The sequence below is a fragment of the Aquila chrysaetos genome, chromosome 3 (genome assembly GCF_900496995.4).
Source record: "Aquila chrysaetos chrysaetos chromosome 3, bAquChr1.4, whole genome shotgun sequence".
Taxonomy (NCBI): Eukaryota; Metazoa; Chordata; class Aves; order Accipitriformes; family Accipitridae; genus Aquila; species Aquila chrysaetos.
The window spans coordinates 62,160,019-62,184,289 of NC_044006.1; the positions used below are offsets into that span (position 1 = coordinate 62,160,019).

At 42.5% G+C, this 24,271-nt stretch overlaps 1 protein-coding gene and 1 long non-coding RNA gene across 3 annotated transcripts in view; one reads left to right on the forward strand and one right to left on the reverse strand.

Annotated features, from left to right (window-relative positions):
- Positions 1 to 4,550: 4,550 nt before the first annotated feature.
- On the reverse strand, positions 4,551 to 10,329 carry LOC121233214. Its single transcript, XR_005932134.1, has 2 exons — positions 10,208 to 10,329; positions 4,551 to 9,295 (listed from the first exon to the last, which is right to left on the reverse strand). It is a non-coding gene; the product is annotated as an uncharacterized LOC121233214 (long non-coding RNA).
- A 203-nt stretch (positions 10,330 to 10,532) lies between these two features.
- Positions 10,533 to 24,271, forward strand: part of SVIL (supervillin) — a 144,121-nt gene continuing 130,382 nt past the window's right edge. For both annotated transcript variants that reach the window (XM_030008287.2, XM_030008289.2), the window contains exon 1: positions 10,533 to 10,791. The gene's annotated coding sequence lies outside the window, so the exon portion shown is untranslated. The remainder of the gene's footprint in view (positions 10,792 to 24,271) is intronic.

A 24,271-nucleotide genomic window follows, 5' to 3' on the forward strand; every position in this document is an offset into this window, starting at 1 on the left:
ACTTGTGACGTCTTTGTTGCAGGTACTGGCTTTTTTTATTGGTTTTGGACAGCCTTCAAGACCATGGTTGTACAGATTATTTGAACACACTGAGATATTTTAATTGGGTAAAATATAAACATTTTGCATTTCATGAAAGATAGCTTTAAAGCCTGATTTTCCACTGCCTTGTACCTTACGTAGCCATTAGTTCACAGTAGGAGAAAGGTCTCAGAGTGCAGTTTGGCAGCTCACTGCTCATGACCTTCCCATGACATTAAGCCCACTAAGCTTTTAAAAACCTTCTGCTGTGTGACTGGTTCTGCTCTGGCTCTTCCCTACTGTCACAGCAACATGATGGGGTTCACAGTTAATGCAACTGGTCTCCAGGGATTTTCCCAAGCATAGGTGCTCCCTTGCTCATCTCCAACTTCAGTACCCAGACTTTGGAGTATATCAATGAAGAGATATTTGTTGCCAGATGCTGCTGTATTCCAGCTTCCCCCCCCCCCCCCCCCCCCCCCCCCCCAGCTATTATAGCACTTGGTAGGACCTCAAATAGCTAAAGAAAAGAAGTAAAACCAGAGGTTAAAGTACCAACACCTTTTGCTACAAACCTATCAAATACAGCTTGTGAGCTGTGAGCTCAGTCCTCAGCATAAGTCTGGCAAATCATTTCAGCATATGCTTAACTTTAAATCTTCAGCTGTAACTATTTTATTCTAAGTATTAGTATGTAGTCTCTGAGAGCTCTCAGGTCCTTCACTGATATGTTCAACTAAATAAATTAAAAAAAAATACAAGGCAGAAAATAATTTGTCCTTGATTTGAGGTGCTTTCACTATTGGCTTGGAAAACGTGTTTTATCACTAAATTATTTCTGATCTTTGCAAAATTATCATTGTTACAGAAATTACTCCTTGACAAAGTGTCAGAGCTGGGATTATTATGTTTTCTTGTTTTGCAGTTGCTTATTACCAGAGACAAATCTTTGGCAACAGTGTCTTCAGAGCCGGGGGAAATGTGTGTAAAGTTGTGTCAGCATTGCAAATGAATTTACAAGCATGTCTTTTAAAACATTTTTTGTACCTTCTGTCTTATTGCCTACAATATAGCAGCAATATTCTAGATCGCTTTGGAAACGTGTGCAGTGATTCTCACACAAACTGTATATATCCAGAGACTGAGTTTTCAGCTGAATGACACCCTAACCTCCATTTTTGTGGTTGTGAGTTGTAGCTGATGGGCCATGCTGTGTTTTCTATTTAATCTTGCTATCCGAGTCATGTTGTAGACAACCAGTGAATACATAAGAGCATTAGCAAAATCAGTTTTTACTGAAGACAGTATTTTCATTACACAACACATTGACACTGATCGTGTTTTGCATATGAAAGATCACAATACAATCATGCAATAAAGAATAACTGCTAGGTCACCGAAGTACTTGCCATATCACTTGGTAGTAAACAAGAACTTGCTTCATAAAATCTGTCTTTCTACTAAATTCATGCCTTGAAAGTTTTATTTAGACCTAAAAGAGGGTGGGGGGTTTCATTAGGAGACAAAACATCTCTGTTCAGTCTTTTTGTTCCTTCATGAATTCAGTTTGTTGAAAAAGCTCTGACTTGTACAGAGTGTTACTTGTTTAAATTAGGGCTTTCCTATTCAAATAACCTTATTCTATTTCTCTGAAAAGTTGCTTTAGGCAAGCCAAAAATGGGATCTTTATTTCACACAGATGAGATGTGAACACACTGGCTTGGAGGAGGATGGGTTCCGTGTAGCTTTTCTGACTACAAACATGGCAAATGAGACTGCAAATATTTTCATTCTTGTAGACAGAAGTCACTCTAAGCTCCAGTTTTGCCTTCTACAGTCTTATACCCTCTGATGTGGATTGCCTATAAGAACTGTTTCCACTTCATTGTTTTCTGTTGGGTTTTTTTCCTAGCCCCTCTCATATCTGTTGCTAACACACTGGTGTAAGAGGGAAAATAAATAATAAATAAGCTATTAAACTGCAGGAGCCTAGTGAAAGATTGCAAGAAACTCAGGCTTTTCCTGGGAGTGCTAACATGATTCATACTGTATGTTTGTATGACATCGGCAGCTGTAAGACTTGGGAGGGATTATTTCAAAAACGTTGTTCCTTTCACATCTCTTCAAGTATTTGCAATTGTGGGTCTTCACGGGAAGCCTGTGTTTAAGCATAAGAGTGCTCCAGACAAATTATTATTGCAAGTGGATCATTCAGGACCATCCACTTGCATCTTTTAGCTTCAATCGCAATGACTCTAGCTCCAGCTCACGAGACCAAGACACAGGTTCCTGAGGACAATATTACTGGATCTTTGAGTAGTGGCCAGAGCTAGCCCATGAAGACAATGGGTCATGGATTTCTGATTCAGTGAGCCACAATGAAAAAAAAGAAAATTTAAAAACTTTCACAGTTCTGATTTTTCCAAGGTGTTTTGTTTCATGCTTAAATTTATTTAATACTTTTGCAGCTCTTTTAAAAATTGAGCCAAATATAAAATTGACCTGCCATTTCCAAATCCAAAGTCAAAAGAGTTTACTTAAAAATATCAGAATGAAACATTTAATGTTTCTGATTCTTCCCCTCCTATTTTTCCAGCTGAAACAATTAAGAAAGTTAGATTGATGTTCCCAAATACTCTTGTCCCCTTGAATGCAACTTGTTTAATGACTTGACTATGTAAAATAAAATCCTTGTTACTCCAAAGTAGTGCAAAACAATCTTTTCTCTAAACCCAAGAAGTTCTGCAGCAAAAGGACTCCCAGTGGGCAGACTGCTCTCATACTATCCCATACAAGCAATCAAATGTTGTGCACACTGAAGCAGTTAAAGCTCTAATTGTAGATGTTGGCAAGTAAGCACCTTGCTTTCATAAAGGCTAATATACATTAAGACTTTGTGACTGAACTGCTGAAAGCGCTTGTATTTTTTTGCTTTCATAAAGGCTAATATACGTTAAGACTTTGTGACTGAACTGCTGAAAGCGCTTGTATTTTTATTTACATCATTGTTTATAACTTGAATACTCCCTTGAAGTGTTGGAAACAAACACAAGCGCACCCATGCAGAACAACACCTCTGTGGAAACAGAAGTTGGAATGGCATATGGACAAAACAATACACTGTTAAGCTCAATTACACAAGTGCAAAGACTTAAAAGAAGGACTGGAACCTGCAGGGTTTTCCATGTGGGAAGAGCCCTTCATGTGAATGGACTGATGCTGATTTTGCTCCATCTCTTTTTTACATGTGTCATTCCAGAAAGCAACAATAGACTACAAACTCATACCACAGTTACATAGCCCACCGAGGCCTGGAAGGCTGAGGAATTCCTTTTATGGCCCTTGCATATATCCATATTTCAAAGCTGTTAACACTACAGATGATAGTCTTCATCGTGCCACAGTCACATCACAGGTAAATGACTGTATCACTGTCTGCACAGAAGACGTGTACCTTTCTGAAGTCACTGGGATGCACTTGAGTGCAGTCCAGTATTGTCAAGGGAAGGCAGTACTTCTGGAATATTAAGTTCCTTTTAGACTTTACAGACTGTGCATATTTGATGCCAATAACTCTCAAAAGTCTTATGAACAGCAAACTGGGATTGCTAATGGTGATGTTTCTTGTTATGGAATTATTATTTTTGTTCCTCTTGCATGTTAACTGTTTCACATTTTAATATCTGCTGTGAGACTGTTAGATGATACTGGAAGCCAAAGTTGAGGAATGGAGTTCAAAATCCCACATATTATTCTAGAAGCACTATTTATTTTAATAACTATGAGCTCCACATGAGGACTGTTACACCAAATAACATGAAGAAAACTCTGTTGCAGACAGGCCCACTGCCTTTGCTGAAATCTACATGGCAGTGCCAGCTACTTTCTGAAGGGTATTTACCAAGGCTTTCAACTTTTTCTTGATGTTCTTCAGATGCCGTCAGTAGCTGAAAGCTTCATTCAGTGTGACCCTGTGCTCCAACATTCCACTGAGTTCTGTGGTTTGGATGCAACCTCAGCTGATGCGCTGATCCCAAACAAAAATAAAATTTTTCCAGGTAACAGTGTCTCATCATTGAGAGACATGCAAACAAGTAAATAAAAAGTCAGTTGATTTGCACCCAAGAAGTACCCAGTAGAAATCTATGAGCATGTGCAGAACAGAAAATAACTGTAAGCCCAGCACTTCAAAGTATCAGATGTACAGTGCATAAATTATATAGTTAATCTGACTTTGCACAGTAAGTGGGTTTACTATGGGTTGTGCAGTTCATCTGGGCAACATATGCTCAGAAGATCTAACACTGTGGAAGTACTGCATACTTTGTGGAGCTGATCTGCAATGCGTAGTGAATGTGTCTAGGATTTCCAGATATCCAGCAGCCCAGGCAGAGCTGCTATTCTGGTAAAGCTGTTCCAGACAATTGTCAGCATTTTCAAATTCTGCCCCAACAAATTTACCATGAACAAAAAAAGGACATGTCTGGTGAAAGCCAGCTGTATGGTAGGTAAGAAAAATACAAAAAAAATTCCATTCCTATATATTAGACTTTTATTATTGACCTTACACCAGCGCCTCAGACTGCTAAGTCACTTCCTCAAGATGTATGAGACATATTTATAGATGAAAGTATCAAAGCATACAGAAATAACACAATAATCTAAAGTGTTAAATAAATGTCAAATAAAGAAGTTAAATAAAGTTAAATAATAAGCCAAATTAAAAAAAAAAAAAAAAACAAACAACAAACCACAACAAATAACATAGAACTCCAGTTCTACACATAGGTCCTAAGCAGAAATACATGATACCATTGTCAAATCAGGGACTATGGGCTAAACTACTTCAATATGTGTGATTCCCATGCACTTAACCTGAAGAAGTGTACATTCACTGGATATCTGAGAACTGAATTTGTTCTGCATACAGCTGTGACCATTCCTTTTTCAATATTCTTTCTTCTTCAGAACTGGAGTTACTCACTCCAGCTGTGAGTAGGAAGTTCCTGAGAAGTTAGGCGAGCATGGCAAAGCAGGTCACTTGAAGATGACATGTTCTGGGCCAATAACCCCATTCATTCACCCAGGATTCCTTTTCCTTCAGACACCGTCTAGCGTTACTGTGCTTGGTATTGATTGCCAGGGCACTTGACATTTGGTTGCTGTTGTTTGATGAAAGCAGCTAATTGGAATGCTTCCTCTGAGGAAATCCATTGACATATATGGAATCCTTTGTACCTGTGCATATATGTAGGTGGTAAGTTCTTAAACCTACATAAGGAAAACTCACAATATGCTGTTTAGGTGTAGCATAAAGGTAACTAACTGTTCTTGCTTTGCTAAACTTTTACTCATAACTTGCAATTCAATTCCATCACCTGAAATAAAATACTTGAGACAACTGTAAGTTAAATGTCAGCCCTCTTTCTTGTCAGAGAAGACACCTGTTCCATTCAGCAATATTAATAAACTTATCTTACTTGAAAAATATTTTTTTTCTGGAAAACTCCCAGAGAGTTGGGTTTTGAAAGCAGTCTTACAGAAATTCAGTAGAAAATAATATGGAGTGATTCAAATGGAAAGGACTGAACAGTGCAATATAAATCTTGATACAAGACTGCAGATGTTTAAAATACAAAGATTTTTAAACCCGATATTCATCCATGTTATACCAATGATATGAACAAGCAGAATCAAAGCCCTGCAGTAAAGTAGAAAAAGTGTATTTCTATACTGTGCATGAAATTGAAAACGAATCATATGCTACAGCATAGTTTCTTCAAACATCTTTTTCCAAAGCCAACAGCTTCATGGTAATATAATTTAGGTGATGAGCATGCTTGGATAAATGCCATGTGGGCCACAAACTATCTACTCCACCAAAAGAAACTGCTGTCCCGACTTATCCCAGCTTCCTTTGCACCCCCCATTTTCATTTTTTCCAGTGCAGTAATTGCAATAGCATTGACATGAGTCAGGACTTACTCCAAAATTCTCCATAGCTCCTTTTGGAAAATACATAGGGGTATATACTGAAAGTATCTCCTGACAAGCAGGAGATCTTTTGGGGATTATGTTGCCATCCCCTCTCCCCACCTGCCCTTTCTCTTCCCTTTATTTTTTGTTGCTTATGAGATGGATGGTTATTATCAGTTTATTATTACTGTTTTTCCACAGACTTTCTCAAATGTCAAGTGAATCTGATCTGGAGTTCAGGCCCATAATTACACTGGACTGACTCCAGGAACTCGTAAATAAATCGGTGGTGGCTGCAATGGCTGCCAGGGCTCTGTCATTCTGCTCTTCTGAGGCTGGACAGAGGCTTTGGCTCTTTTCTAAAATTCTACACTTGCCCCAGAGTTTTTCACACCTTCTTTTAAAAGACTCTAGGCTTCTTCACTGTAGTTTGGCATAGTCTTACTTGGGAAGGGAAAGCTACTAGCCTGCCACATTGTTGAATACATTAATTTAGAAAAGCAGCTGAAATGTAGATTGTTACTTTTTTTCTGCTTCCTCCATATGTGGAAACCTCCCAGGAACACACATATTTCTGTCTCTCTGCTCTGGCCTCTTTGTTGACATTAATAGTTTACACTGGGCTCTACAGTGAGGCACATCTTTGTCATAGCAGACTGACTGTGCTGAGCTACAGAGGTCAGTTCCAAAGCTTGGCAAGAAAGTCCCTTAAGCATGGAGATGTCTGGATTCAAGATAATGGATTTGAAAGGAGCAGGCACAACATTCATTCACAGACCTGGCTTACTGAAGTCTGAGAAGTTTACTAGTAAATTTAAATGTTACTCTCAAGCCTGTTTCTAATCATATCAATGCATATACAGCACAGCATCTGGTTACAGAAGGGAATCTCCACCCAGTGCAGGCTTGAACTTAAAATGCTGCTACAGATGTTTATCTTCTGATGCCCTCAACACTTTTTTCCTGAAAAACCTCAAATAAACTACTAAAGCACATCACAAGAGCTGATTCAGGATATGTAACTATTCAGAAACTGGTTCCTTTCCTTCAGCCTCATCTGCAGTTAGAACTAGTCCCCACGTCAGCCATCGAATGGTGCAGATGGCAGCATTGGTCACAATTTGCACAACTTCAGTGGGTTTGTACCAGAAGCTAAAATAATTCCTGAAATCAGAGCTAATCCTGAGTGCAGACAAGGCCTCGTACTGCCAACTAGTTCCAAATGTTTTTAAGACGTGAATACTTGTATGCTGCCAATGAGACTGAGATGACCAATTCTTTTCACACGGGTCACTCTAAGGCAAGCAAACAGTAACAGTATTTCATCGGTCCTAACCTGGTTCATATTCATACCAGTCACATAAAGGTGAAAGTTGCTGGACTCCTTTATAGTAGGTTAAGTCATTGTGTCTTCTGCAAAGTACTTTTCAAAACAAAGCAAGATATTTCATGGAGTGAAAAACACTGAATTCTTTGCAAAAGAATGTCACTTCTTTCCTATATCCCCCCCAGGGAGCCCCATTGTTTAAATAAGCATTTGCTTGTGCCCCAAAGTACAGATGGTTTTGACTCCCATCATAAATCAAACATGCTTGTGTCTAACACATTAAAAAAGTGGGGAAAATCATCTTTTTAACTGACATGGATTAAGATGGTTGGTCTGACCAAATTATACTTCTTTAATAATCTTAATTCTTTGCTGGTTCTTCTGGGAACAAAAGATTCAACAACATCATTGTGCCTCCCTTTCTTCCCTTGGAATTCAAATCAATCTTTTACTCCATTTTAATGTAAATTTGAAATAGTCATGTAACTGGATCATGGATTAAGTTTGCAGGAGAAAAATCTCTGGCAGAAGATGGCAGGGACTGTGCCTAAAGTCAATCCAGACAGAAAAATCAGTTCTGAACGAGGGTGAAAACAGAGCTCTTGTTAAATGAGTTGCAGGTTTTCAGTTGTAAAAGTTCCATCAAGAAACCGTTCTGATATCTGAAAACAAATAAGGACAGCATCATATCAATCACAACAAAAGCAAATTTAACATTTCAATTACTTTTTTCTCCCCTCCACTCAGACAATTCTCTCAGGCCTGTGTTACAGGCCATTTTTTGCAGGATCAGAATTCCATCTCTAAACCTTGACAATCCTACTGAGAAAGTGCTGCCTCTTTTTTTCCTTAAGGAAAGGGAAGGCCTTTGATAGTTTCAAATAGGGTTGTTGGACAACAGGACAAATTATGTTGAAAGGCAGCAGGATAAACCATATTTTCAAGGTCACTTTTTTAATCCAAGATTTTTAACCGTGCCTTGGTTAAACCTTGGTTTGTCTTTGACCTCCTTTCCGTGCTAGCTTTCCTCCTTCTCTCCCTCAATCAGCCTGGAAGGACACGTCTATGCTTCTTTGATGTGGGTTTCATGTATCTGCACAAAGTAATTCATAACCACTAGGCAAAAGGCATGTGCCCACACCACATCATTATCCTGCAATTAAGAAACTTCTGCCTACCACAAAGCTATAAAACCCAGCAACATTTCAAGCTAAGCCCTCAATATTCATCTAGAGCACAAAGCTGCTGTAGTGCTGCAAAGATACTTTGTAGTGTGCCTTGTGAAATACTTGCTGGGTGTTGATTTGAAAGTTTTTAGGTTTGCCTCATCTTAGTATGTTTCCACACCTTAAGATTTTCTCCTGTTTCTCTGCACAGGCTTCACGCAGATATGGAGAAGATAGCTCTACTCTTGCACATGCAACTGAATGGAACAGAAGCACCTCCAGCTGCGGTGTAGAGAGCACCTGGAGAAGGATGTTTGGTCATCCCATCACTTCTTTTGGTGGACTTGGCAGTGTTAGGTTTGCAGTTGGACTCAATGATCTTAAAGGTCTTTTCCAACTTAAATGATTCTATGTATTCTGTTCAGTTCCATGTGTTCTCTACCTAAGTTCTCAGGTTTAATATATTCTTCAAATGATTCCCCCTTTCGCGATTCTCTGTGTGGTATGTGCTGTGGTCATGTTTCAGGTTGCTTTGCAAGATCTGATCAAGTGAAGCAGGGCTTGAATTCTCCACGTAATTCACTTAGAAAAACATTTGTCTAAAGTAAAAAATTAGAGTGAGAGGAAGATAAAAGGAAGGATGATTCTACCTTCTGGGCTGTTTAATGTAAAAAAATTTGAATGCTTTGTTTCCCTTTTGCTGTGTGGACAAGTACTTTTGCTGCACCACTGAGGTGAGGTCTACAACATCATAATCGTATTTCCTCAATCTTCGTAACATTGCCTCAATTTTAAACAAGCGCATCTGAGAAAAAAAAAAAAAGTTTCTCCCTTTAAATAAAAAGCGGTGATGACTTTCTGCTTCCCCCAGCTTCTACCCCACGTGGTCCCAGCAGTAGGGAGAAAGCGGGACATTCATTGAATTGTTCCTCTAGACAGCCTTCTCCACAAGGTCTTCCCAGGATCTGCTCCAGCCCAGCAGGAGCAAACTCTGCAATTCGGTTGAGATGGCCTGGAAAGGTTGCGCGAGTTAATAAAGAGAACAAAGTCCTACGTCTCTGAATGTACGCTACAGACAAACACTGTCCAGAGACGCTGCTCATGCAGGAGCCATCCATACTCGTACTAACGCGTGAGTCATGCTGTTGAGCCCTGCCTAGCTCCTTTGCTGTACTAGAGCTCTCTCGTTGGGCCTGGTCCCGTTTAAATAAATAATTAAATATCCTCTTGGCCAGGCACGGTGAAAGGCACCCAAAAAACTCCCACCACACTTCACACGTTGGCCGTAGAGGCCAGCACGGCTCGATGAGGTGGAAGGCCTGGCTTCGGGTCCCGGGTACCCTCAGACCCGCGTCAGCGAGGGCTCCCGAGCCCGTGGCACGCCGCCTCCTCACGCTCCCCGGCCAGCAGGGCCGGGAGCCTGAAGCCGACCTGCCGCTGAGGTGACCTCCGAGGTACCGACGTGCCGGGACGCTGCACCTCGGTACCCGCCACATCGCGGCCTTCACCGGCGGTGCTCCCCGCGGTGCTCGCTCGGGCAGAGGCGCCCCGAGGCCGGCGTGGACGGCGTCCGAGGCAGGGCCCGACACTCCTCCCCTCAGGCCTCCGCTGAGCCCCGGCCCGCCACTCGCGGCCCGGCGGGACGAGGACGAGCTGGTGCCGCCGCGTTACCTCAGCCTCCCCTCAAGGGCTTCACCCCGGCGCCGGTGGCCGCTACCTTTGCCCGGGGCTCTCGGCAGGCGGCTCCGCCCGGACGAAACGTGCCGCTCGTCTCGCCGCCAGCGCGGGTCACCCGCGGTGGCCCGGCTCCGCGCCCCGCCGCCACGCCTCGCCCCCCGCCACGCCGGGCGCGGCCCCTTTAAGGAGTGGAGCAGCGCCTCCAGGAGGCGCGCGGAAGCCGGACGAGCCGGGCGGGGGGCGCGGGGCGGGGCCGGGGGCGGGGCCGGGGCCAGGGCCGGGGCCGAGGCCGGCGCGAGGGGCGCGTCCCGTCCCACCCCACCCCGCCCCGCCCCGCGTGGGGCCGTGTAGCGCCGCGCCGGCCGTTGCTCCCCGCGCGCCCGGCCGGGGTCGGGCACGTCCGCTCCCCGCCAGGGCGCTGAGGTGAGGCGAGGGGCGCTGCCCCGCCCCGCCCCGCTCCGCCGAGGAGGCGGCCCCCTGCGGCGGGGGGCCGCGCCGCTTCCCCCGCCCCACTCCGCCCCGCCGGCCGGCCGGAGGGACGAACGGACGGACGGACGGACGGACAGGACGGAGGCCGCCGCCGCCGGAGGCTGTGGCTGCCCCCCGAGCCGCCACGGCTGTGAGGTGAGTGGCGGCGGCGGCGGCCGCGCTCGCCGCTTCTTCCCCGCGGGAGGGAAACCCGCGTGGGGCCGGGGCGGGCGCTGCCCCCGGGGCACGGCCGCCGCCTTTGACGAGGCGCCGCGGGATCCTCGCTCGTCCCGCAGCGGGTTTCCGTCGCGAAGGTGCTGCACGAAACTTCCCCGCTTCCTCCCTCCTCCCCTCCCGCCCGGGGCCCAGCTGTCACCCCGGCTTCGGGCTTTCTCCTCAGCGCAGCAACATGTGGAGGATGCCGGGCTGGCGCCCAGCCTGCCGTCCCCGCCGCGGGTTCCCGCACGGGCTGCGGGAGCACCTGCTGTCGGGCGCAGCGCGGCGGCCGAGCGGCAGCGAGCGCCCGCCGGCGCCGCGGCCCTTCGTCCTCCGTGCCGGGGGAGGCGGGCGGGCTGCGGGGAGCGCCCGGGTGCGGCGGCGGGGTGCTGCCCCGCGGGGACATCCTCGGAGCTGGCGGGAGCAGTGAGCTGGAGGCGCGGCAGAGGGTGCTGTCCCGTTGCCGCGCTCGGCGCAAGGGCCGCTTTGCAGCGGGACCCGGAAATTTTTGAAGGGGTTTTGTCTCTCTTTTTTTTTTTTTTTTTTTTTTTTTCAGCTGGGAAAAAAGGCATGGGCGGCGGCAGCAGCAGCGGCAGCGTGCACGTGTGGTGTAAAGAAAGAGGGACTTTATGATGCTGGTTGGTTACAGCACAGGGGGATACTGGGAAAGGCTGACAAAATCAACAGGTTACTTGTTTCCTGATGCGTGGAACCTCTTTGGCCCAGAGCCCAATAGCTGTGTCGGAGGGGTTGAGTACTTACCTTCCCTGGCTTAAATGGGTCAGCAGTCGTATTGCAGCTTGCCTCGACTTCTTGTCCAAACTCCAGAAAACTATGTTTGGAAAGGGGGGAAACAATGATGTGTTGTGATTAATAGGAAAAAAAAATGAGTAGGGTATGCTGTTAGTTATGAGTGCAGTGCTTGTAGGGTTTTACATAGAGCATGGACACCCAGTGCTGCAGAGCTGACTACTTAACAACATCTTTGGATCCGTTTTGCTAATAGTGCTTCTTAAAGTCTGCACGTGATCGTGGATTATGACTCTCTTAAGAGAGACTTAAGTGCTGTTGCACAGACTGAGTGTACTCGAGTTTATTACTTGGCAGGGGGCAGCAGCATGAGGCCTGGGAAGCAAATAGGAAGTGAAAATTATTCATTTAGTTTTGATATTGTTCTCGGTCTTCGACAGCTGTTAGTGTCATCATAGACTGATCATAGCTCAGATAGCATCTCATGTGCTGAAGGACAGTACTCTTATCCTGGTAGATATGTAGCTCTTCTGGGTGTGCGAACAGTTCCTCTGATAGCTTATGGAAAATGTTCTGAACTAGTCTGGTTATTTTTATCATGGCAAGTGTGTTTCTTTAAGAGTAAACCAAACTATATCATACCAAAAAATGTTCTCAGCCTGTAATTATCTTAATCTCTTGTGTTCAAAATGAGAACAAAAGCCACCTGAAAATGGAAACCTCTCTTGACTGATTCACATGGCTGATGAGGTTTATGACAACAGAACTGTGTGCAGTGTTACTACATCGAGGTGTCATTACCTCTGACCAGAAAGTGCAGTTCAAGGTGAGGATGTGTTGTCCTCTGGCTCTGTGTGCTGCCCTCTGTAACCAACAGTGGTAGAGGACTAGCCTGTGTTTTCAGAGAAACAGTCCTGGTTTCTTGATAGTCTGTGTCAAGCCTCCACGAGACAGAGGTGCCTGTTGTGGAGACAAGAGGAAGAAATAGTGGTAACGTGCTCAGATCTTGAAACACAGGCCTGACCGCTGTTCCTGACACAAGAAATTCTTCCCTGGTGGGATGTTCAGAGACCTGATATGTCATCCTGTTTTCCTGTGCTTCTTGAGGCCTCAATAAAAGGGTATTGGCCTGGTCCTTAAATGCATCTGGCCGTAGGTAACAGCACGGTGAGATGCCCTAGAGTTCTTTGCTCTTTTTCAGTTCTGCTTTGCTTACTGTCCGAAGACTTTGTTGGATGTTATTGTAATAAGTGAAATACATTCAAAATTATTCTTTGCTATCCTGATAGGAAATATACTTCAGCTTTCACTTTAAAGGAGTTGTGTTAATTATAAGACTTAATGAGCTGTATCCTGGTGTGGATGTGTGTGTCTGTAAGTTTATCTGGCCATGGTATCATTATTAACCTCTCTGATACAAGACAGTGTCTGTCCTGTGTAGAAACTTCTGAAATCACCACAGGAAAATCATGGGCTTTTCAGTAGTAAAGTTCTGAACAAAATTCCTGTCTTCAGGTGAGTGTTAGCTCCTGCTAGGTGCAGCCTGACTGTATTCCCCTGGGGGAATCATTTCACGCTCTTTGTTTCCCTAGAAGATTTATAGTTCCCAACTGCACTGCTCAGTTCTGTGTGGATGCAAACCATGCTGACTCATATGCTGAACTGTTGCAGCCTTGCTCCATGTAAACACAAGCACACTTCTAAAATATTTAATTTGTAATGTCCTCTGTGGAGAGCTATCCCCACAGCTTCTGGCATAATTCCCAGAAGCAGCAGATTCTGGGGTACTGGGAGTTTCAAAGGCCATTGGTGCCCAGCGGGATAACTGTCTGAACTAGTTTGGTGTAGTTTATCCTGGCGCTGGGACAGTTCAAACTGAGCAGGTATTTAATCTTGCTTAAAGCAAGTCTGCTTTGAACAATACTTCGTATATGTATAAACGATTTGGAGCCTGTTGGGACATGGCTGTCAGGAGATCTACATGGTAGGGGAATCTTTGTTATGGCACGTAAACTTTGGTGTAGATGTACCTCCTGACAGTTTTTTTTAAAAACCTTATCTGTGTGCAGTTATAGTAAAATCAGGAACAAGCTATTAAAAGAATTGTTTTCTTAGTTCGTCTGTGGCAAATAACAGCAGGAATTGTTTTGTGAAAGAACTGATTTGATATCCACATGTAAAATGCTTGTTAAAAAGAACTTCTCAGGAAGATGGAAACTCACCCTCCCATTCATGCACACAAATACCCTGATAGGTCTTCTAATCGAAAATAAACTACAATATATGATTTGACTCCAAAGAAGGTGAGTGGAACCACAGAATTATTTCCAAGTACACTTATTTTGTCTGTACCTGGTAAGTACAGCATTGGAATTTGAGATAAATACCTTCTCCTTTAAAGCAGTAATTAGTTTAGTGGGGACTAATTGATGAGGAACTAGAGTTCCTTGGGTTTTTTGTGGGTTTTTTTATTTGTTTTTGGGTTTTGTTTAATTTATTGTTGTGATCTTGGTTGAAAGAGTAATCCATTATGGTTAAGTATGGGGAGTAATTTGGGAGAGGTTTAATGCAGCTTATGGATGGTCCAGATCATTCACATCTCACTTGCTTATGTAGGTTGACTGTCAGTGCATTACCTGTAACTGTTAAAAATCACCTGTTTGCTGAACTGTGCTAAGCTTTGCTGATGTCCTAACTCATTCCAACATCCTGCACTTGTTTCAAGCTTCCATTCTTACTTTATTTATTTTGAGAACAAGACTTTAGAGACACTAGAGTAGTGGGATGTGCTCAAAGCTGGATAAATCTGGGTAGCAGAACTGGTTCAAAACTCTGGAGAAAAAGCTCCTGATGTAGGTGGGGCTCTAGAGCTCATATTGAGGTCTCTTGGGGATACAACAGGCCATTGCTCCCTCAGCTACAACATGGCAGCAGTTGCAGCTGCTCCTAGCTAGTGCAGCATCAGTGCAGCTGGAAGAGCAAATCTGTGCTCTTACCTTTACAGATGGTAGGATTTGAAGGTAGCATGCCTGTTACTGCTTTGCCTGCAGGAAGGGCACTTAGCATAATAGTATTTTGGTACCAGAAGCATCTTTCCTGGAAGTGTGATTCAAGGCTCTACTTATTGTCCTTCTTTATTCAGTATGTATATTCCATTTATTTGGGGAGTTTCTTAGAAATATGGCTTAATTCACAAATGGATTTCACTAGAAAGTCTTTATCAGAAGTCTGAAATTGAAGTGTACAGATGTGGCATTTTGTTGCTTAGGTGGGCTGAGAGATGTGCTTACCATTGACAGAGTCCCATTAATTACAAGACAGAATCTTACAACCCATATTTCAAAATACTCCTTTCTGTGATGGCTATTAGTGGCATTTTTCTTTGTAAAAGCGAAGGAGGTTAAAAATTGTGCCTGCATCTGTTATTGTTGCTATGACAGCTGTCTTTGTCCAGTTTTAACTATCATATTCTGAATAGCTCTTAACTGGGGTTGTAACATTAATGGCTATGTGCAGAGGGAGGAAATCTTTCAATGCCCTTTCCTTCTATCAGTCAAAGAATGTTTCTTTTGAGTTATACTCAAAAGAGTACTCAAATACTCATTGAGTTTTGAGTTTGATATATTTTTGATCAAGATGCAGTGGGTTGAAACATTCCATTACTAACTCTGTTTTGGTGCCTAGCATAATTAGGGGTGGTATGGTTACAGTATAAAGTAGTAGCCGGTTTGTTAGCACTATTTGATCACAGTTTGTCTTGAGCAAGACAGATGGTACCACTGATACTGTGCTTCTGAGACTTGGAAACTGGGAAGATCACTTGAAGTAAGGTGATGCAATTTTTGTGCAAGGTCATGTACAAAATTGTGTTGTCTTCAGATGGCAATTGTGAAACAGCGACTGCTCCTTGCAACATGCTATCGATCATTGCATAAGCAGCAGCAAATAAGGACTATCCCTCTGTCTAGATATAAGCAGCGGGATGTATTGTCTTCAGGTGCCAACTTACTTTTACACCCATGTGCAACACTAGTGTAAAAAAGCTGTAAAATAACCCTTGTTTATTCAAACCCTACTTTCTAGCATACTGAACATCTTCCTCTAAAGTGGATAGCTAACTTCTGTGTAGTCAGTGTCTATATTAAGAGTTTGCATATGATTGTCTTCCTGATGCTAGGTGGAAAATACTGTCACGAGAGAAGTTTTTTTAATATGTTAGGTGGCAGCATGTTGGTCTGAACAACACATTATTGGAAACTGTTGGTGGTAAAGTAAGCAGCAGTTTGGAAAGCTCTATGACCCTGATCCAGACTTGTTTTAAAGGGTAACTTCTAATACAGAATCTTGAACGGTTTAGTCCAGTTGGAGGGCCAGCTGTCTATTTTGGAAATCAAACTGCTGCCTTTTAAGATGAAAGCCATATTTTTGCGAATATGAACTCTTTTGTATCTACTCGGTGTGCCTTGTCTGAGGGAAGGAGCAGCTGTAGTGCATTCGCCAGACCTGCATTTGGCTGTTGCTGCCATTGTGTTGTGTGTAAACACGTACCATTATTTTGGATCACATAGCAGCCTGTTCAAAAGGGTCTCGCATTCCCCAGCTGTTCCGCAACTTTTCCATCTCTGAGCTTGCCAGCTGCTTAATACAGGCAACTGTAGCTGCATTTGTTTCTCTGGTGTTAAGTATTAGTGGAGATAAAATTGACTTTTATTAAATGCTAGGTGCTGTGAGCCCCTCTCGTGCTTCTAATGGACTTAAAACAAAAGTGGACTGTTCTAACTGTATCAAAGTTGTCAGGAGTTTTCTTTGCCACTAGTTGGGCAGATTGTATAAAAATCTTATTTTCTTAGATTTGGCACAAATATGAAATACAATTGTGTTTACATGTATATGTATATCCACAGCCTGTGGTAGTAACTAATCCAAAAGAACCGAGGTATGAAAAGGTGCCCCTTAAACCCATGTCAACAGCTCTTTTGTTTCCCTACTTCTCTGAACAATGTTCAGTTTAACAAGGCTTCCTCTGCTCTCTTGTCAGCCAACCCTTTCATTTACCGATTCTTGAAATAGTTTTATTTCAGTGGCAGCACTGATCAGATAGGATGTTGAGAAAAGAACAGGGGCTCTGAAATGCCTCGTATGTGTAGTGAGTGCTCAGTCCTGGTGAGGGACCATAGGCTGAGCCCTGCCTTCTGGCTTTTCCCATCCAGCCTGTTCCCCCTGCCATGAAAGCGATAGGAAATGTCCAGAAAACGTTTTGTGTGGCTGAACTCTTTTCTGCAGCAGTGAATCCATAACTATCTCCCTGGAGAAGTTAAAAGGCAGACTATCTTTGTGTGGTGAACTTCAGTGAAAGTTTTGAACACAGTAAATTCAAGCACCTTTGGAAAAGGAAGATAATTCTGTTAATGACTAAGGTTACTGTTCTAAATACTTAACCTGTTCTACAATGTCAGTTTGAAACTTTGGGTGAGAAGGAGCATATACTTTGTTACTGCAAGAGATTGTTAAAGATAGTGATAAAGCTAAGTTTTCAGAGGCTTGAGCTGGTTTCATTAACTAGTATTCCATGCTCCCTTACAAGGGGATAAATTAGGCATTTTCTTGAAAACATATTTAATGCAGTTTGTAGTTGAATAATGTAAATTTGAACTTTCCTGGCTGTGTGAATCATTTCATGGTGAAGGAGACTGAAAGGGAATGACTTGCGCATTCTTGCTGTTGATAGCAGAAAAGGCTGCCTCTGCCCCAGGCTCCTAGTTACCCATTGTAACTGGTCTGAAAACCCTATTATTCAGAGAGGAAATGTTCAGGTGACTGTAGATATATTTCTTTTTTCCTACCTTTTTTTTCTTCTTTCACCAGGCCTACTCTATCCTAGCTGGTTGTAGTTTTCTTGTTCATGTTAAACGTCCATACTACCTAGATTATGCTAATAAGAGCATGACTGGCTTAATAATAGAGCCTTGCTCTGTAAAAACAAAACAAAAACGTAAAAAGAAGTCTCTTGATTTAAGGTACCATATTTCAGGATCTGTTTTTCATATCTCCAAGTAGCTGAGAGTTTGAACTTTTCCATTCTAATGCTGGTGTCTTAAAAGGAGTTGAAACACTGTCTTTGGCTAGTTGCTTGCTCTTGTCTTCTGGAAAATTACTCTTTCAGAGTACTAAATCAGTATTTGTCTGAAATCATAGCAGAAATACAGGCTTATAGTTTGAAATGATCATATTAGACACATAGTTACGTTAGCTGAGCAAAGTCATGGATATTAGCTTAAAATGTGTAGTTAATACAGAAAATGTAGAAAGGAATGTGTATTCTGGATTTAATAGCTACGTGTATGAACGGTTCTTCAGAAACAGGTAGCAGGGGTTCTCATTCAGAACAGCAGAATGTCTATGCTTCAAAAATAGAGGAAGACAACTGAGTGTGATACTGAGGGCAGGGAAAGATGGATGGGGAATGGAGGAGGAACATCTGTCACAGAGAAGGTTAGGGAGTGTGTCTTAATTTTTTTTCTTTTTTTTTTTTTTTTAGTGCTGCTGATTAATTCATAAACCCCATTGGAGTGAATCTAGGGAATGGACATAAAGGAGTTTGGGAGGAGTGGAATTTGAGAAGTATGAAAGTAAGGAGGTGTTGGTTTGTGCTCAGTTGATCAGAGGAGGAAGACGGTATCTGATTAATAAGAGCTGTTCAATTATTAAAGGCTTTAGGAGAAAAAAATATTTATTTCTCATGGAAGGTGGTGGGAAGTCAAGTGATAAGACTTTAAATGGCAGTAAATTGCTAAACATGTTTAAAAGCAATGGGGGAAAAAGAAGGGCTTACCCCCTCACCCACCTCAAAAAACTGTTCTTAACTAAGTTGGTGGAAGTTCTGGAAATGCATAAAAATAGACCACTGCAGAAAGCTTTTTGTTAGGTTTTGGTTTTTTTTTTTTTCGTTCTTTTAAATGAAAGGTTCTGCCAATGTTGTTAACTTGGCTTAAATTTTCTCCATCCCCTACAGGGGAAAATATTTATTTTAAAGTTTCCTCTAAACTTAAATTGGCTTCTCAGCCAATTTAAAGACATGTCTGTCTATGTAATGCCTTCCAACTCCAGGAAAGCTGACAACTGTAAGGCTTAGTGGAGGAGGAGACCTTGTGGATTGCACAGGAGAGCAGCATTTCCAGCAGCAGGGAAATTGCTGTTCTGAAAATGTAACTTGAATTACTCCCTTCAAGCTTTGTTTCTTTTTGCTGCTGTTAATGATTTCCTTTGCACAGCTAGTGGTAACTGCTGCTTTGCCTGCCTCACTTCACTGACTCTTCCACTGCTCTCTGAAACTAAAAATTACAGTATGTGTTAAAGACAGAAATAGAGCAGCGGCAGGTAAAGCTGCTTCCCCAAGGTGCAGGTTGATGTGTGATGAGAATCGTCATCTGTAACTTCGGCAGCTTAAGTTGTTTCTCTCCAGGGTGGTCATTGCAGATCTTACCGTGGGTTATCCTGCACACTCGTGAGCTTGGGTGCCTGTTATCTCACAGGTTGTGCAGTTCACAACTCTAGCTGATCAGCCATGTGTATGGCATCCCAGAGCCTACTTACACACAATTGTCTCTATCACTGGAAAGAGTCAAGGGTTTGAAAGAAGCTTACTTAAGCAAAAGTTGCAGTAATGAACAAAATTAGAAGAAAACAAAGTATATTTACTGAGGTAGTATCTATCAGTAAGGATCTGGCTTAGTTAGGCTGCTGTTGTTAGGGTTGCCTGTTATAGTTACTTGTGTTCTGGATGCTTTGCCTTGTTTGTGTGCTGCGTGTGAGGCTGCGCTCTCATCTGTAATCAGTGTTTAGGTGTTAACTGCTAAAAGGTAGCTATTTCTTCTTCTCCCATCTTACTCCCCAAGTCTGCTTAGCTTATGTATTCTTGATTAGATCACACTGTTGGCTTTAGGCTTAAATTACTTCGGTTTGAGTATCCTGTCATTTGTGGTTTAAAGCATATACTGTGACAAATATTACTTCAAAGGAGTTTGTACAAAACTTGACCCTTGCAAAGCTCAGAGAGTAAAGACTCCCCAGAACTTTATAAACACCCTGGCTGTGGGATTGCACCAAACCTCTCCTGGATGCTCTCCCCAGTGCCTGTCCTCTTCCTTCCTGTTATATTGTAGAATGCCACTAGTTGACAGACAAAATGATTTGTTTTTTCTTAAATACACTTGTTTGTCTTGTCTCCATAATATTTGGTGCATGCCTGGCTTTACAACTTGCATGCAAATGCCTATTTTTGTATTGTTTTTGTGGGTTGGCAAGAAAGTCGTTCTGGCTTCCTATTGCAAGCAAAAGCCTGGAGTATGGAAATAAATTGTTTATATGGATTCCTGGTATGGAATGCAAGTTTAATTCTTCTAGCTTGAAATTAAATTACGTTGAATAAAATGAATTTAAGTGGCACTGAACCCAGCTAAACAACTTGCTAGGACTTACATTAATAAAAGCTAACTATAGCATCACTAACTACTGCTAGGTATGCATTTCAGGTTCTTAAAACTTGTGGTTTAAAAGGGGAATGCTCAGCTAATACTTGCCTAATAAACTTCATGTCTGAAATGCACTGTGTAGCGTACCCTGCTGGGATAGTACAGCCACAGACAACTTGAAGGGATTTGTGTGGGCAGGGAGATGGCAGATGAAACATTCCAGGTGAGATACAAATTTCCATTCCCTGGTTTGGGAACCTAATCTGCCTTCCAGTAGGGAGCTGCGAAAAAGAAGTTACCAGTGATTTTGTTTCATCTGACCTACTGTTGGAGTCTTGATCTAGTAGCCTTTTAAAAGAAATCTTTAAAGCAGTGTTTGGTTGGACATGTTCTTTCTGGGCTCCCAGGAGGTATTTGCCAGCAATGAGCTGCTGAAATCAAAAGCAAAACCCAAAAAGGCCCATATATGTGTGTGAAGTAAGGAAGCCAAGGACGAGAGTGGTTTTGTGCTGAACTTCAGCCTAGCCGAAAGATCTTTCCAAATGCAATAAAGAGAGGGAACACCTTAAATACTGTCTTCGAGAATTATGATTACTTGTGAAATTCCTGGAGTAACATACGAATGTACTTTCATGATGGAATAGTAGACAGTATCCTTCCAATAAAACAAATGCTATTTCATTAAATGTTTTTATGCAAAAACTGACATGAGAACTTATAATCATGCCAGTCTCTGCTGAAACAAAGCAAGTAATCTTGGTGTTACAGAGGTTAGTTTCTTAAGGAAGCCCTAAAAAAATTCTTTTTCCATGAACAAGTTGGTATGAATTGGCATTCTTTCTTGCACAGGAAACCACAAATTCTTATTGTGGAAAACTTCTAACTCTTGTAAAACAGTCATTAGTTTTGTGTATTAAAGTTGTTCAGAATGTTCTAGGTTTTTTTGCTGTGGCCTCTAGAGAGCTGCTGTAAGAAACGCTACTCTTTTGATAAACAGAAGATCACTTGCTCAAATGTTTCCAGTCACTTGTATTCACTGTGCGTGCTACTAGGGCTTGGGTACTTGTCAGATCCCTACAAGTCTGAGACCCTCTTTATTCCTCAATTATTTTTACCCCCTCAAGTCTCTAGGTATGACAGTTGTAGCAACTGAACACAACCCCTGTATTAAATACAGCAATGTGTTTGATGAGTTGCTTTGTTAGGGTTTCTGAAACTGGTGTACTTGAAATTGCCCGTGGTGGTTGGGTAGTTCCTGGATCAGTGCCACTCAGTGTGCACACACATATATACATATGTGCGCTTGTGTGCACTCCTTGGCAACACTTGGCCAACACTTGTGTGCAGTGTCAACGTGACTTGCGTACCACTAGTATGTGATACATGTACTACAGGCTGGGAGCTTCAGGTTCAGGTGACTTCAAAAAGAACTTGTATCACTTCACTCAGATTATACTGAGCATCCCTCTTTTTCTTTATGCTGGTCTCTTTATTTATGAGCTGGTCTGCTCAATCTCACTTTTTTTTTTTTTTTTTTTTAATCCCTATTCTGCATTTCAAATGATCAGTTTTTCAGACTACACCTAAGGTAAACCTCTCTTTGTTAACAGAACTGCATCCTTAATTTGTATCTTTCAAATACACTATCAAGAGTATAACTCAAATTACACAGCATGTTCTTGTTTTTCTTTTTAATGGAAGAAGAAAGAACAAGGGGTGGGGATGTAGCAAATTACCTAAGCTAGCAGTGATAAAATTGATATTTTTTTTTCCCTTTTCTTTGCAGAGCAGGCTACTTGTTTGAAACAGACTTATCACATCATCTTCATTAATGTTTTATATGTTCCACTATTTTGGAGCGTTAGCTGGGCTCTTAAGTACTGGAACGTTACTGCTGCTATTTAAGGCAGGACATCTGTCATGATGTGTCTAGAGTCTGATTTCCCCAAGCCTGAACAATTCTTGCCTTTATACTTTACCTATGTAGCTGTTGCTCTTTCTACAACCTAAAAATACTGCAAATAAATAAAGCTACAGAGAGGTTAAATTACTCTTTGAAAGTCTGTGATTTCTGAGAGCAGGAACTTGCCAGTAGCTATGTCTTGTGTTGTCTGGACAATGCTTTGGCAGAGTTTTAAGAATTTGCTAAACTAGGCCAAATTAACTTTCCTTTCTGGTCAGGCATAACTTTCTGTACTGGAAGGGTGTGCGCAAAATAAATACATGCTTCTGACAAACAGTGTTAACACTGTCTCATGCTGCACACACCAAGGCTTCTGGAATCCAGCCCTAGCAGCATCCTGTTGGTGCGCTACCCTCGGCTTGCTCCCTTGCTTCTGGAAATCATGGCTTATGTACTGACTTCCTTGGGCTTTGGGACTTTTCCCTTGCGGTAGCCTCAGTGTTGGCTGCCCTCTCAGTCATGGTTTATGTCCCAACAGCTGTTCAGTTTGCACACTTTTATTGTAAATGCTATTTACAATATTATTACGCTATTATTGAATATTCCCTGTGCAGGATAGTGAGGTTACTCTGTGGTGCCTCAGAACTCATTTCTAGAAGGGGCAGATTTGGCAGGGTAATCTAGAGACATTATTTCCCTTCTCCCACTGAAACCCTGCTCTGAAAACTTTGTTTTAGAGGCAATTTTAATGAGCTTTGAAACCTGTATTGCAGTTTTCAAGCCAACTCTTCGTGTGTGTGGCTTTGCAATAATACCATTTGGGGGATGAAGTTTTATGAGTCTAACAGCTCCCTACTCCTCCCATTTCCCTCTTTCATTCCCGCTCCCAGCTGTATGCCTGTGCTGATTATTCTGGAGTGGCTCTAGTCCACTCCTTCAACTTTGTAAGCTGCTTTATCTCAGGTTTTGGTTGCTGGGTCAGCACATCAGTGTTCTGCTGTGTTAGTGAACCAAGGAAGTTCTCAGACCTCCAGTGCATGTGGGAGCTGCGGCAGTGGGGATCAGCCCAGCTGGGAGTGGGGCCAGAGAAGGGAGTGAGGGCTGGTGGCGCAAGGCCCCTTGGTCAGCTCCTGATTTTAGAGCCTTAGTCTTTGTGCTGGTGGGGATAGGTTGGGCAGAGTCAGACTGGACAAAAAATATGTGCTCTTCACAATTCACTTCATCTAATGTAGATCTACGTATGAACATGGGTTTTCCCATCGCACCTTTCAGCCGTGATTTGACAAATTAAAAGCTTTCGAATGGAACACTGAAGTAGTGTTTATTTGAAGCTTAAAATGCTGGAACTGGAATTTTTTTTTCTCTCTCTCTGTTTGTGGCTCCTTTTCCACACTATTTTTATAGAAGTTGTTTAAAGGAAACTTTTACACTTTTCAGGGAAGATCACAGCTGGGAAAGGCCAGAAACTATTGCAGTTGCATAGTGTTGTTTGGTTCTGTTGGGTTGTAACTGTGTATGACTTATTAATCTAAAATTGCAGATCCTTTCCTTGTTCATCAGATTGTAAAGATGCTGTGAGAGCATCTAGCATCTTTTAAAGACAGCATGAGCTGCTATATTTTGGAGTTACAATAGTTGTGGCGACAGCATGTCTCTTCTGTACTGGTGCAGAAAACTAAAGAGAATGGGGAAGAAATGCTAGGGAGGAAGGACATTTGAAATAACTATACTCAGGTCAATATAAGCAATATAGGAAGCTTTGGGAAGCGTTGTTAAACTCGGGCTGAGTACTTAGAAGTTTACGAGAGAATAATAAGTGCTATTGAACCTGATGGCTTTGGCTTGTAATCATCAGTGAGGGCCTGCTTTTTCACCTAGTTTTGCAATTGGGGATTTACTTTGGCACAAAGGAGACAAGTGTCTTGTTTGAGTTAGCAGAATACAAGTGTCTGGTTGGAAACATTCCCAGCAATGATCTGATTCCTAGCCTTTTCTGTAACTGCTCAATAGTGCCACCAATGCATATTTGACAACAAAAGAGTTATGACAACCTGCATAAACTCTAGGATTTTTGAATGTCTCAAAAACACTTGAATATAGGGTAAAAGCCAATCATTTCTAAACATTGGCTTGAAACAAAGTAATTGGATTTAACAGGACAGTTTGGTGGATTGTCAGTTCCAAGTGTGCTGGCTTCCTAGGAACTGCCCGCTGAGTTTAACAAAACTATTGCTTCTGCCTGCTGACTTTGTGGCATCACAGGTGCAGCTTGCTAAGTTGACTTCCAGTGACTCAC